Source organism: Salvelinus namaycush, chromosome 8, assembly GCF_016432855.1.
Source record: "Salvelinus namaycush isolate Seneca chromosome 8, SaNama_1.0, whole genome shotgun sequence".
Lineage (NCBI taxonomy): Eukaryota > Metazoa > Chordata > Actinopteri > Salmoniformes > Salmonidae > Salvelinus > Salvelinus namaycush.
This window is the reverse complement of record NC_052314.1, coordinates 44,683,139-44,698,000: the sequence shown is the minus strand read 5'-3', so window position 1 is coordinate 44,698,000 and position 14,862 is coordinate 44,683,139.

The following is a 14,862-nucleotide window of genomic DNA, read 5'->3' as shown; positions in this document are numbered from 1 at the left end:
TAGATAATTGTAAAGTGATCCTGTATGCCTCAGTTGGTAGAGCATGACGCTTGCAATGCCAGGAATGTGGGTTCGATTCCCAACCATATACAGAAATGTATGCACGCATGACTGAATCGCTTTGGATTAAAGCGTCTGCTAAATAGTATATAACAATATAATAATATAGAAAATAGAAGGTGAAGAACATTAATTGGTTGGGAATAATTCTGTTCTTAATGAATTAGTAGGAGAAAGAAAGACCTGAGAGATTAATGTGAAATTACTAAGAAGACTATGAAGAAAAGATGGAGATTACTCACCTGGTGGCTTGAAAGACATTTATGTTTGTGTATAAATTATCTCATGAACTGGTTGGTCGTGATCGTTGTAATCACACAAGGTATCTACCTTCGAAGCATATGAATTGTGTAACTAACTAACTGTAAACATGCTTTTTTAGAGCAGTTTTCTTGTCGTCGAGGAAGCTCACAATCAACCAGTTGAATAACCACGAAGGCCATTATAGAATATTGTTTTCTGCTGTTCTATTGTAATGTCATAAAGAGAACAACAACGCTAGTAGAAATAACAGTGAAAGTAGAAATAGTAACCATAATAATGACAATAGTAATACTAGTGATGATAATAATGGAATAATACAAATAATAGCACTAATAGCTCAATAACAGTCAATATCAAACCAAAGGCATAATCAGGTATATAAATAAATACATACATACATCTACAATATAGTGCAAGCAGGTTAAATATCCATAGTTGTGCACAACCATTGAGAAATGGAAATAAAAGAAGCCAAAAGTCAGCATTCACTTTCAGCTGAGAACATTTTTGCATATGTGGTTAGTACAAACAGACATGCTACACTTTGGCGTGAATGGGGTTTACAGGAGACTTCGATAATGTCCTCTCCTTCCTCCCAAAGTGTGCACTTGTTAACTTCCCTTCACTGATTTGAAAATAAATAACTGGTACAATAAATACTGTAGAAACTGCGTCTAGCCAATGCCTTCAGGATGGGAAATAAAAACCAGCCACCAGTCAAATGCTGGCAGATTCTGGCATTGGCTGGTAGAATGCGTATTCTTACCGGCCTCATTGGCGGGTGATCACACAGAGCATTTGGGAGAAGTTTTGTTTTTGATTTTGAAATTGTGTGTTTGTGTGTGTGTTTATCTATATTTTGTGGGGACCAGAAGTCCCCACAAGAATAGTAAACAAACAAAAACTGGGGACATTTTGTTAGTCCCAATGAGGTCAAATCCTATTTCTAGGGGGTTTAATGTTAAGGTTAGGGTTAGAAGCTAGGGTTAGGAGCTAGGGCTAGGGTAAGAGTACAGGTTAGGGTTAGGGGTTAGGGAAAATAGGATTTTGAATGGGACTGAATTGTGTGTCCCCACAAGGTTAGCTGTACAAAACTTTGTTTGTGTGTGTGTGTATGTGTGAGTGAGTGTGCGCGTTTTCTGTGGCTGGTGGACCAAAAACGTTATTTCCCACCCTGCATGCCTCCACTAATCCAATACTTTTAGATTTTTGGGAAGTAGTGAACGAGTGTACACTTCAGTAGAAAGGCAATACTATTGGGATACACCCCCTCACTAACCCTCCAAACCTCAAACCCTGGCACTGTCAGAGTGGAACATCCTCACTCGTCATTCCCAATGGGAAACCTTCTTTTGGTTTTCAACCTTATTGTTGCCTTTCTATGGTAGCTAGTCTAGCCTTCAAGGGTGGTTCGGAGGAAGTGCTTCAAAACGGTCGGGTGGAGCAGAGTCTCAAAATAACAAATTGGCTTTGATTATTCTGGACTACTCAAACAAGTCTAAGTGAAAAAGTCAACTTTGGACGTGAACATCATGTGTCATCACGGCAAATAAATATGCATATTATTTATTTACAATGCGCTGCACAAGTCAACGAGCCTCTCAGCTACATAAAGATGTCCTTGGTGTAAAAGCATTAGAGTTAACCCATTCTCCATTAAAAACTCTTAAGTATAAACACACTGTAAACGATACTGTAAACATGCACAGGGGACTGGGCTCGGGAAGTGAAGGGAGTGTGGGTGCCAAGTAGAATATGATACATTTAAACTGAGTGGGAGGGGACTGACTCACCTGCTTCTCCCTAAAAACAGCATCCAGGGGCAGACACACACACACACTCTTAAAGACTATCTTACACACAAACACAAACACACAAGTCAAGCCAAAGACTGCCTGGCCCCTACTGTACGTGTCTTGGCTCACATTCCAGGCTTTGGCACACAGTGACACACTGACTGACTCCCAAAGGGAGAAGAGGTCATTCTGCTTTGTGAATAACAACCAGGCAAGGGCAAACACTAAGCACATAGGAGCTGATACTGACCACGGTGGAGAAGGAGTACCAACTGACCAAATACCCCAGCGAGGTATTTGCATAGAATTTTAACAAAAGAGGCAACCATCAAAGATAATGACTACATTATCTATAGAGAGGTGAAAGGTAAAGTGGGCAATAAATTTGCAATACTGAAGGGAGAAGAATGGATTCAAACTGACCAGAGATGGTAGACTATGTTGAGAACTGTGTAAATACTGTCAAGCAGACTGTCATAACATTGTTGTTGTGTAATTGTAAGATGCACGGCTCCCTTGCAAAAGAGACCTTGGTCTCAATAGGACACCCTGTTAAAATAAAGGTAAAATTAATAAATAACGTTACCAATAAATGATAGATAATATGGTGGTAGATACTGGATACTGGAGGGGGAAATGAAGAGTAAGCAACATAATTAAAATTACCGCCTGTCTTTTGTGTTTATTCTATAACCAGCTCTGCTCATTTCATTTTTCCAGTCTAGTATACTCAGACTTTTTATCCAGCATCAGTAACAAGCACCATACCATCTCTCTCTCTCTCTCACACACACACACTCTCTCTCTCTTTGCCTCCATCTGTGCCAAACAAAGGACTGCAACCCATGCAGCTATCGCCAATCCTCCCCTCCCTCTCTCCCTCTTCTCCTCTCCTGTTCTTTATCTCCCTCGTTCTCTCAGCCAATGAGAATCAGTCATTCTGACACTCTATGTGTATGGATGTTTGTGTGGGGTGTGTGGTTGTGCATGTGCGCAGGGGGGGGGGGTGTAAGATAGTGTGTTTGAGAGAGCATATGAGTTACCAGTCTAGCCTCAATCCCAAACCCAGAGTGGCTCATTCTCCCCAGGTTCCAGTTATTTTTAAACAAAGACGATGAAGCAAAGAGATGGAGACCCCAGGGGTGTCCCTAAATTAAAGTACAGATGGTCCCATCTGTCTCTAACTCCTCCTTACCTTCACAGAAAATAACAATCTGGAACAAATTCAGAACTGAAAAAGCCACCCCCATCAACATCCTCACATTTATCAAAGATCAATTCCAATCCCTGTCACCTCCCTCCCTAACTCTTCCTTTGCCATCTTTAACATTATCCTATAGGGTGGGCTGGTTTTGGCGTCACAGTTAAAAGGATCCCTTGGTTGTGTTACAGAGGTGTGGACTGACTGGAGATGAATGATTCAGTGGAAGGAAATAATAACATTAGAGAGAAAACCAGATGTCCTTTCCGGCGACAATAGAGACACTTTGTGTTTTGTCACATTGGAACAGCCTGGGAGGAGCAGCCTGGGAGGAGCAGCCTGGTCCCGGAAAATCATGCAGAGACTTTAAATACATTCTGAGACTCAAGCAACCATTGCAGAAGATCATGGCATCGTTGACCAGAGTTAGACTCGTTAGACGCATGTCTCTCATTCAGAGGAACTAGTCTGTTTGTCACAGTCTATCCTACCTCAGTGTTGTTCTACATGACGCCTTCGACCTTCTGAGTGATGGTGGCAGCCAGTGACGAGTGGTCAAAAAATAGGTGGGTAACTCCTGATCACTGTTGACGGTCAATAAAGTAACGCCCTCTATACTTTCAATGCATTTGTCTGCAAAAGGTGGATAAACACTGGAGCAAAATGTGTGTAAACGACGTTTACGTACGTTTACCCTGCACTACACCACTGGTGGCAGCGTTGGGGTCCGAGGTGTAGGAGGTAGAGGTGACGGACTTGTCTTAGCTGTTTCAGAGAACATATTACAGGCCATACATGATCGTGCAGCAAAAAAAGGGGTCAAATGGGTATGCTGTAGGTTGCAGGCGCTTTTGTAGAATAGTGTTTTGATCGTAGGAAAGGGGAAAAGTCTGGTTGGGATGGTTGTTGGTGTGCTGTCTTGCGATCTTGCTCCTGGTTTCCATGGTGACCCTCAGGATTTGATTATACCTAATAATAAAGAGAAAGCACAAGGGTGTTTGCAAAGATGTCATCAATAATGTTATATAATACAAACACTGAAAACGGTCTAACTCAAACCAGCCACAGATGGACGCAAATGAAGAACCAGACACATCAAACGCAGGTTGGCATGAATCTTGTCCTGGAGGCAGCTCTGCAGGGTGGTCACTAGCTGGCCAAGCCATAAAGTCATAAACTCAGATTTTAAACCCACACCCAGGCACCGACCTCCAGGGGCCCCCCACCGCTCCCATTTATCTTTTGGGAACCCAAACCCAAAATAAAATAAGAAATAATAATAATTTGGTTGGGGGCCCCTTGGAGGTCGGGGGCCCAGGGGCACGTGCCCTGTGTTCCCGTTCTGTAAACTGGCACTGCCCTAACCTTAACCTTAACCTCATGCCTAAGACTAACCTTACATTTTTCCCCCTAGCTTTTTTACGATATAGCCAATTTTGACTTAGCAGCTGGCCCATCTAGCGAAAACCGCTTAGCTCTGCCTCCGGGACAAGATTCCTGCCAATAAATTTCAACCTGCACAAAAATAAAATATGGGATTGAATCCGATCGCGTTTGTAGACAATGCAGCTTTTAAAGGCAATGATCCATCAATCGCATTAACGGTAAACTCGGCATATGTCAACTCAATAGGAAATTACCTTTAAATGGAGTATTGTTGACGCAATCAGATTGAATCCCGGCCAAGATGGGGAAAAGAAAACCCAAAACAAAGGTACAACAAAGGGCACTAACCTAACCAACCACCAAAAATCAAGCACAAACATGACCAAAAGCAAGATCGAACACACACAAACAAACAGACAAAAGCTGCACGTAACGACAGACACAAAACGGCACCGCAACAAGAACTTGAGAGCTCAGCCATTTTGGCCACTCACTTCCCCAGTTTAAGACGATGGCTGCGATGATGATGATGACCCCGCCAACTAGCGAAACGATGGACAGCACCATTGCGTTCCGGCCCAGACGCCGCGCCCCGTCTACGTTCCCCAGCTGCAGGCTGTTCCTCGACTGGAGAATAGGGTGAAATGTTATTGATTAGGTTACAAAATGCTGGTTAAGTTTCCCTAAATTCCCAGGTTGTCCAGAGATCCTGGTTGGAAGACTCCTGGAATCTGGAGGGAATAAGCAGAACATCTTTGGGACCCTAGTTGGTGTATATAAAGGGACAACTGCATGAAGAACACAGACATGACATGTAAATACATACACACAGTAATTCATTCACATACCCCTGCTTCAACATACATACACAAATAGACCCATGCAGGCAGGCAGGTAGGCAGACAGACAGACAGACACATAGGCAAAACACACTGTGAAGACAAAAGGTTAAAAGCAGTGGGTGGCAGTCCCATCTCTTCTGACCAGAACATTGGCCATCATTTTCTGTTCATTTCCCAGCAGGTGATCACTAATACACCGCGGCCTCCCACTGCTTTTAGCTGTCCTTCTTTGTGGTGTTTCTTAGATATCACACGCACGCATGCACACGCACACATTCCTTCACAGACAACACATACAAACCACATGTCAAATACATAAAAGTTCCACTCGCCATAACAGAGAAGACGAGAGCCACGATGTTGATCGGCCACAAGGGGCAGAAGCAGGACAGGATGGCCAATATTAGGTAGTCTCTAGGGGGCTTGCCGTCGTCCTCCTCTGTCACGGTGCTGGGCTGACGGCTGATGGAAGGCCTGGGAGACCCTGCCCCATGACCCAGCAGGGACCCAGAGCGGCTTCCTTTCCGTGCCCGGCCGTTGGTTGGTTTGGCGTGTTGCAGTCGCTTTGGGGACGAGATGGAAGATGTGGGCGAGGAGTTGGCAGCACACATTCCATTACCTGCAGTAGGGTGGGTAGAGGGAGGCAAGGAGAAGGAGGGAGGAAGAAGGAATGTCCTCATTGTTTCGTCACCAAAATCGAGAATCAGTGCAACAGTGCCAAGAAGCTGCCATTAGCAACGTGCACGCCCCGCCCACCGGAGGATCTCTCTTTTTCAGGCATCTATTTCCTGTGTTTTGAGTGGTGCAAAATCTACTTGTCACTTAAATATCGCTGGATTGATTGCTTTCATTTTACTACTGACTGTACACTGTAACGTTACTGCATAATTGTAGCTGGTTTACAAACGCGTTAGTTATATTAGCTGTTTACTATGATGTTACTTTAGCTAATATTTTGACAATGATGTGGGCTGTGTGTAGCGTTTATAGTATGGTTTGGCTTGGAAAGGTTTTTTCGTCTGGTCACATACAGCTGATGTGTTGTGCATTGAAGTCCATAAGCGAAGGGAAAAGGTCAGAGGAGGAGAGCGAATAGATGCGAGAAGGAATAATCCGTGGCTGTTATGAAAGTGAACTGTGTTTACGCGTGATCAGGGGTGTATTCATTCTGCAAATTCTGTAAAAAAAACGTTTCTTAAACGGAACAAAATGGGGATAAACATACTCTGGTTTGCAACTGTTGGACTAATGATTACACCCTATATCAGCTAGATGCAGGCAAGAGTGTGCAAGGCGCTATTGAATGTGTCACTGTCTGTCCATGTGATACTGTCTGTCTCCTCAAATGTTTCTCTCAACCTGTGTGCACCTACATTGTAAACTTTCATTCACAGGCTAGGTTGTAGCAACCTCATGATGGGTATAGGAAAAATTTGAGTATCATGTAGTAGCCTAAACCTATCGCTGTTACATTGAACTGGGTGAATGGAATATGAATGACAATAGAATGTAATAGAAATAAGGCCATGCTCATGATGACACTGACCGCCATTGATGTATAGATAGGTGTAATCTAGAGCTCTCTCTCTCTCTTGCTTCTCCTTCATTTTGGAAGAAATTAATTAGTTCAAAACTGTTCTAGAGCGTGTTGATTTTTAATCTGAAGGTATCCTGTTATTGACACACTTGTTGAATTATGCTGCACAACCTGACAACAACAGTAATTAATCAATATATTTGTACAATTCTCAAAAGGCTCTGAAACCCCTTACAAAACAATATTGCAGTCAGAGTGCAGTATAATTGCAAATACTGCGTCCAAAGTACCACAGTTGATTGCAGTTACTGCACTTTTTTTTTTAAAGGGCACAAGGGATTGACGTATTGTCTGGTCAAGCCAATAACCTAAATTGACTTTTAGTTTGGGAGAGGGTGTAATTGAAAGACTAGAGAAGGAAGGTGGGGATTGAGTCATTGAAAAAATAAAGGGTGCTGAAGAGAAGGCAGCTATCTGTACATCATGCATCTGTCTTAAGTGATTCCTGGACAGACAGGGCCAGACACTCAGGGAAATGAGAAGGGGAAGTGAGGGGACAGCTCTAGAACACAAACATTCGTAGAGTCGTAGAACACAACAACAGAGATGAGCTCAAAGTGTTGAGAGGGGTGTTAATTGTAAGTTGGGATGGATAGGGTTGAGAAGAAGGAGAGGGTGGGAGGGCGGAGGGTGGAGGACGATATGGGGGAGGTTGTCAAATATTTATTTACTGGTCTCCATCTTCTCGCTGATTACTGCCAAGTGGTCTTTGGATTCCGACTGGCTGGAGTCAGGGGCTGTCTCTTGGTGCTCAGCGCTGGTTGGCTGGGAGGTGATGGTCTGCTCCGGCTGCTGTTCTCCCTCCGCTCCACTGGGGGCAGCACTGGTGTTGGAAGCCATGGTGGAATGCGGACAATGTTGTTTCACTGGTAGTTTGGGCCTTTTTGATGATTGGTCTTGATTGGACTTTTGATCTTCTTCAACTGAAATGAACAGGGGAAATAGGGAACATAATACATTTTACAGTTACTTGCATTGTGGTGTTATCGAATGACCAGTTTGTTAGCATGGAAGTCCTACAGCTCCTGCAATGTTCTGATCAACCATACGGTATACTATAGACTATAGTCTACATTTTATACAGTTATACCAGGAACCAGCCAGGAAGCTATGGCTTTCTTCATTGGGGGACTGCTTAGATTAAACTTGACATTTTACCAAACCGTAGTCAGCTAACCATCTGAGGGGCGGGTCAGCAACATCTAGGGGCCATATAGGAAGGAAACTGCTCAGGGATTTCTCCATGAGGCCAATGGTGACTTTAAAACAGTTACAGAGTTTATTGGCTGTGATAAGGGAAAACTGAGGCTGCATCAACATTGTAGTTACTCCACAATACTAACCTAATTGACAGTGTGAAAAGTCGGAAGCCTGTAAAGAATACAAATACTAAAAGAAATACCTCCTGTTTGCAACAAGACACTAAAGTAATACTACAAAAATTTGGCAAAGCAATTCACCTTTTGTACTGAAGACAAAGTGTTATGTTTGGGGCAAATCCGTCCTTATAACACATTGCTGAGTACCACTCTCCATATTTTCAAGCACAGTGGTGGTTGCATCATGTTATGGGTATACTTGTAATTGTTAAGTACTGGGGATTTTTTCAGTATTAAAAAATGTACGGAATGGAGCTAAGCACAGGCAAAATCCTAGAGGAAAACCTGGTTCAGTCTGCCTTCCACCAGACACTGGGAGATTCACATGTCAGCAGGACAATAACCTAAAACACAAGGCAAATATACACTGGAGTTGCTTACCAAGAAGACAGTGAATGTTCCTGAGTGGCTGAATTACAGTTTTGACTTAAATATACTTAAATCTATGGCAAGTCCTGAAAATAGTGGTCTAGCAATGATGAACAACCAGAGCTTGAAGAATTCAGAAAACAATTATGGGCAAATGCTGTAAAATCCAGGTGTGGAAAGCTCTTAGAGACTTACCCAGAAAGACTCACAGCTGTAATCGCTGCCAAAGGTGCTTCTACAAAGTATTGAGTCAGGGGTGTGAATACTTAAATTAGCAAACATTTCTTAAAAACATGTTTTCACTTTGTCATTATTGGTTGTTGTGTGTAGATGGCTGAGATTTTTATTTATTTAATCCATTTTGAATTCAGGCTGTAACACAACAAAATGTGTAATAAGTCAAGGGGTATGAATACTTTGTGAAGGCATATACTGTAGGGAATAGGGTACCATTTGGGATGAAACCAGTATGTCCATAGAGACTGCGGCCAATAAACATTGTACCTGCTCTGTTAATAATACACTGTTGCCGGTAGCAACCAACTGACTGACCAATGAGAATATCTTTCCACATAGGTATGACAGCCTCTGGGAATGTGATAGATGTTCTTTAAAGAGAGGATTTTTTTTGAAGAGAACATGTTTGTTACAACTATGCAATACAATAAAGCAATAACACAGCAAGGAGTAGGCTATGACTGAAGACCTGCAATGTTATACATAGTAAATGGCAGAAGAAAAGGCACTTCTCTTATAACTAGTCTGTGTTATAATCAAGGGTTGGAACCGGTTCAGGGAAAAGAAAGAAAACCGAAAAAGAAGGAAATTATTTGAGGAACAGAACCCAAACCAAAAACGAAAGTGGTCTATACTGTTCCGAAACAGAACCATTATTTTTAAATGCATGGTAAACGGTTAATAACGTTCTATTAAGCTCCGGGATTTTTTCCCCAGTCCCACATAAATCGCAACAAACTGCCTATGCAAAGCCCTCACTCTGTCACTTAGAAACATATTCCAGTTTGTGCCTGCCAGCTATAAATGGCAGACTACAACCCCAAAAGGTGTATTGCCTCTGCCAACTGGACGGGTTGAAAAAACAGGGTAAAAAGAAAATCCGATCTATGTGGTTCCAACCCTTGGTTATAATGCCACAATATCTAACTGTTGACCATGACAGGAAATGTAAAAATATCAGTTCCCTTGTAGGATGTCATGAAGTATCTGACTCCTCCTTAAGATAAGCCAAACCCACCAAGCCCCACCCCTCTAACCTTTATGCCACACCCCTCCTATCTGCATACCTCTCTCAGCCTTTGGTTCCAGGCTGACTACACAACGCCTTGATAGGTGTTTTAAATATCTGCTAACCACATCATATAATAGAACAATCTGATGCCTGAATGCCCAGTCGATGATGTGGCACGCAGCCATTAGTTGGTGAAACGCAACTTCTGCAATGTAGTCAGCCTGGGATGCGACCAAAGTCTTCCGACAGGTTACATCACACCTACGTAGCCCTATTCCCTTACACAAGTTACACAACCTAAGTTAGCTAAGTTAGACAACCACATATCACAGTCACTTGACTGACCAAATCTGACATTAAGACAATTCAGTCAACCCTCTTATCGTTTTGAATAAGAGTTAGAGTGAGGATTAGACGTAATAAGGATTAGTCCATATCGAACAGACAAAGGCTGGGATTCATTCAAACACGCCAGAGACAGAATCATTGGATCACTCGTTTTGGTTGATGGTCGCAGGTTCAGGAATGGCTGAAGAATTGCTGAAGAATTGCAACATTTACTTGGAGCTAACTCTTTAGATAGCATTGCTGGGTGATTTGAAAAGTCATAGTCAATCGATCAAACAAAAATATAAATGTAAAGTGTTGGTCCCATGTTTCATGCCCTCCCAGACCCATCCATGGCTGCGCCACCTGCCCAGTCATATGAAATCCATAGATAAGGGCCTAATGAATTTTAGATATTTCAACCTGCGTGCAGTGATCACGTTTGGTGGGGGAACTAAATATATTTGGGCACGCGCGGTTTGAGCATGGTGTAACATTGTCTCTGTGCTCCCCAACGAGCCACGTTCCCCGTGATCATTTGGTTGCACATCTGCCCATGCTGCAGAGCTGATAAAATCACTATTTTAGTAGTTCATCGAAGTAGGTATGGCATACTTTCAAGACTGCTACAACTATCAATCGGGTAGTATAACTATGCTTCCCGAACTTTCTCTATCCCTCTCATTGCTGTGTTGACTACATTCCTCTCCCATGCGGTCTGTGTGGGTCTGCCAGGAAGAATATGCGCAATGGATTCTGGTCATTGTAGTTAATTACCACATTTTCTGCGCTGAACTAGGTTTAATATTTGCCTATTGAAAACTAAATTCCCTGCTGCGTTTTTGATTTGATATCTCTCGTGCTTGATTTCTCTCTAGAGAAACGGCGCGTTGAGCTCACAAAAAAAGGAATTATGTAATTGAACCGACGTTGGTCAATTAGTTGTTTAATAATCTGAGAAAAGAGGGCCTCCCGGGTGGCGCAGGGCACTGCATCGCAGTGCTAGCTGCGCCACCAGAGTCTCTGGGTTCGCGCCCAGGCTCTGTCGCAGCCGGCCGCGACCGGGAGGTCCGTGGGGCGACGCACAATTGGGCCAGCGTCGTCCGGGTTAGGGAGGGTTTGGCCGGTAGGGATATCCTTGTCTCATCGCGCTCCAGCGACTCCTGTGGCGGGCCGGGCGCAGTGCGCGCTAACCAAGGGGGCCAGGTGCACGGTGTTTCCTCCGACACATTGGTGCGGCTGGCTTCCGGGTTGGAGGCGCGCTGTGTTAAGAAGCAGTGCGGCTTGGTTGGGTTGTGCTTCGGAGGACGCGTGGCTTTCGACCTTCGTCTCTCCCGAGCCCGTACGGGAGTTGTAGCGATGAGACAAGATAGTAATTACTAGCGATTGGATACCACGAAAAATTGGGGAGAAAAGGGGATAAAAAAAAAAAAAAAATTATCGGAGAAAAAAAAAACGAAATTTCGGTTAATTGCTCGGCACTGCGTGACGTGGTCCATTATATTAGGCTTAGGCTACCAGTATTATTGGGCTATATCAGCCAATATCAGACGTAGTTTGAAAGAGACAGAGTTGGGGTGAAATAGAATAGGAGGCTGGACACTTCACTTGAACTACGTTTTGCATAACTTTTAGCAGGCAGAGACAAATAAATGTGTTACCAATACTTAATATCTAGACAAAGTAGGAGCCTAAACTATAGCCTGTCATACTTCGGAAGTTAATTTCCTTGAAAAGACAACTGCCCGGGCTTATCCGCTCATGCATATAGCCTACAGTCTATTTAATTGAGACAACACATATTAGGCGCACTTGATCTCGCAAACCCAACAAAAGGGGAATGCAGCTATCTAGCGTCAATTAGCTTTAAACGTTAAGTGCAATGCGCTTGCCGACATGGTACCTTTGACTGACTCCCGGCCGTACTTCTACACCTTGACATCTGAAAATGAATTGTTTAGTAAATACTTTCATTCCATTTACAGGGTTGTTAGCAGTGGCAGATTTAGGTATAGGCCACATGGGCAGCCGCCCAGGGCGTCATCTTGCCGGTTTTCTATCGCTCGTTTGCACGTCACGTCAATGATATCATGTCACCGTGTTGGACTGTGGGTCAATTAACCTTGTCGGAGTGGGCGCCCTGATTCTAGTTTGTGAGCTAGGCAGGCAACTGCCTGGGAAAGTCTCCCACTCAAAATACGAGATGGGGCGGGGGTATGTTGACCTCAGGTCTCCCCACTGGAAGCCCAATGTAGGGGGAGCGGGAAATCTATCAAATAGCCCACCTCTAACTTTGTACAGTACTAATGCAATTAGTAAAATCAGTCACACTACGAAATCATACCAAATAAGCCACAATTCATTCATAATACTGCGAATATATAGTTTCACAGACATATTGTTTAAAAAAATTCTGGTTTGTGCGAAATCGTTAAGAATAATATAAAACTAGTCTGCACACCACCAAGGTGAATTGGTTTAGTCTTGACTCTTTGTTGACAGGGTTGGGGGATGGGTCATGTATTGATGCTCGAGTGCCAAATCAACACAATTTTGTTTCTATTTGTCTTTGGTTACTTATTTTGATATTTGAATCTTATTTTTGTATATATTTTTTTAGAGTTTTAAATGTTATTATTTATTTGTGTTGTTCCAAATGTATGAAAAAAAAATTACAGTTAGTGCAGAATGGTGCTTTGGGGGGGGGGCTGAAGTGGGGGTTTGCCCAGGAAGCCATACAAGCTAGAACCGCCACTGGTTGTTAGTGTATACTGTGTGTATCCATTTGGGCTCAACATAGCTCCATCTATGAATCTGAGAGCGGTTACATTTCTCCAGCTCCCGTCCCTCAGCTTTATCGAAAAACCAAATGGCTGGTCTGCAGTTTGGCTGAGACACTAATTAAGGATGTACATGTCATTTATAAAAAGGGTTCAGCCTCGCTAAAAGGAGTTGTTGAGTCATAAAATCAAATCTAAGTACCACCCAACCCACTTTGGGTTGTTGAATGTTGAATGATGAATGTTGTGAAAATATGAACTTCTATGGGAAATGTAATGGGTATTATAATAAATATTGTACAATATGATGACATTTAAATATAATGATCTGCCATTCATGCAGGGAGTAGAGGAGATAGTAGAGGAGTAGAGGAGATAGTAGAGGAGATGTGGTTAGAATGAAGAGGGGATGGAGGAGAGAAGGAAGGGGAGGAAAGGGGGATGAGCACATCACGGAAAAGGTGATCTTGGCACACCTAGACCTGTGTGTGTGTGTGTGTGTGTGTGTGTGTGTGTGAGGGAGGGATGGAGTGGAATATGGAGAAGGACTTGCGGTGAATTGCACATGTAATTCAACAAAAAAAGCAGGAACACTGTAAATTCCAGCAAATTCTATGTAAAGACGATAAAATATGTATTAGAATGCTACGTGACTTATGCAGACTAACATAGATCTGTTTGGAAAACCACTGAATGCATAATAAAGATGCCTACAGACATACATGCATGGCTGCCTTACACACACGCACACACACAAACAAACACACACACACACACACACACACACACACACACACACACACAGAGAGAGAGGCATAAATACACATGCACCCTCTCCCTGCCCTCGCTTGGTCTTTCTCTCATGTACAGGAGTAAAATACAGAATGAACAAATTACTGGTGCATTCTCATTCTCTTTCTCTCACACAGACACATGCGCGCGCCATTGTCTGCATGCACACACAATGATGACACACCCACTTCAAACCACACATGCAGTGCATACTGTACACTACAGATAGGCTACTGTACACCACAGATAGCAAAATATGAACTAAATCACATAGGCCTACCTGATCTTATTGAGTGACATGAAACATTATCCTTAACATTTTGCTTTTCTTGATCACAATTCCAAATATTACTGTAAATGCAACGTGTAGTAAAAAATAGAAAATATGACACAAGTTCAGTAGGCTACGATTAAAATCTCCACCCAGAATTCGTCGAATTGTCTTTTTCTTTTGATACAGGCTATGGTAAACGGTAACGGTCAAATTAGGCTACAGACCACGCCGGGGGATGTCAAATTGCGCTCTTGTGCTTGCTATGTTGCTACCTCATCATCTCTCGCTCTCTCTCTCTTTTGTTCAACCGCGCTGCAAGATTGAGGAGAGGGAGGGGGAGACAGGAAACTCCTATGCCCGGAGGCGGGTAGAAAGGAGGGGAGAGAGGGAGAAATCGGCGCAGCACATGCAATAGGATGCTTTTGCTCGCTTTTCTCTCTCACCCCGCTTACCCTTACTTTTTTTTCTCTCAGGGTCTATTTTGCTGATGGGGAAATAGTAGACAAACTTGCGCCACTTGCGCCGTCCACATACCAATTTAGCTAA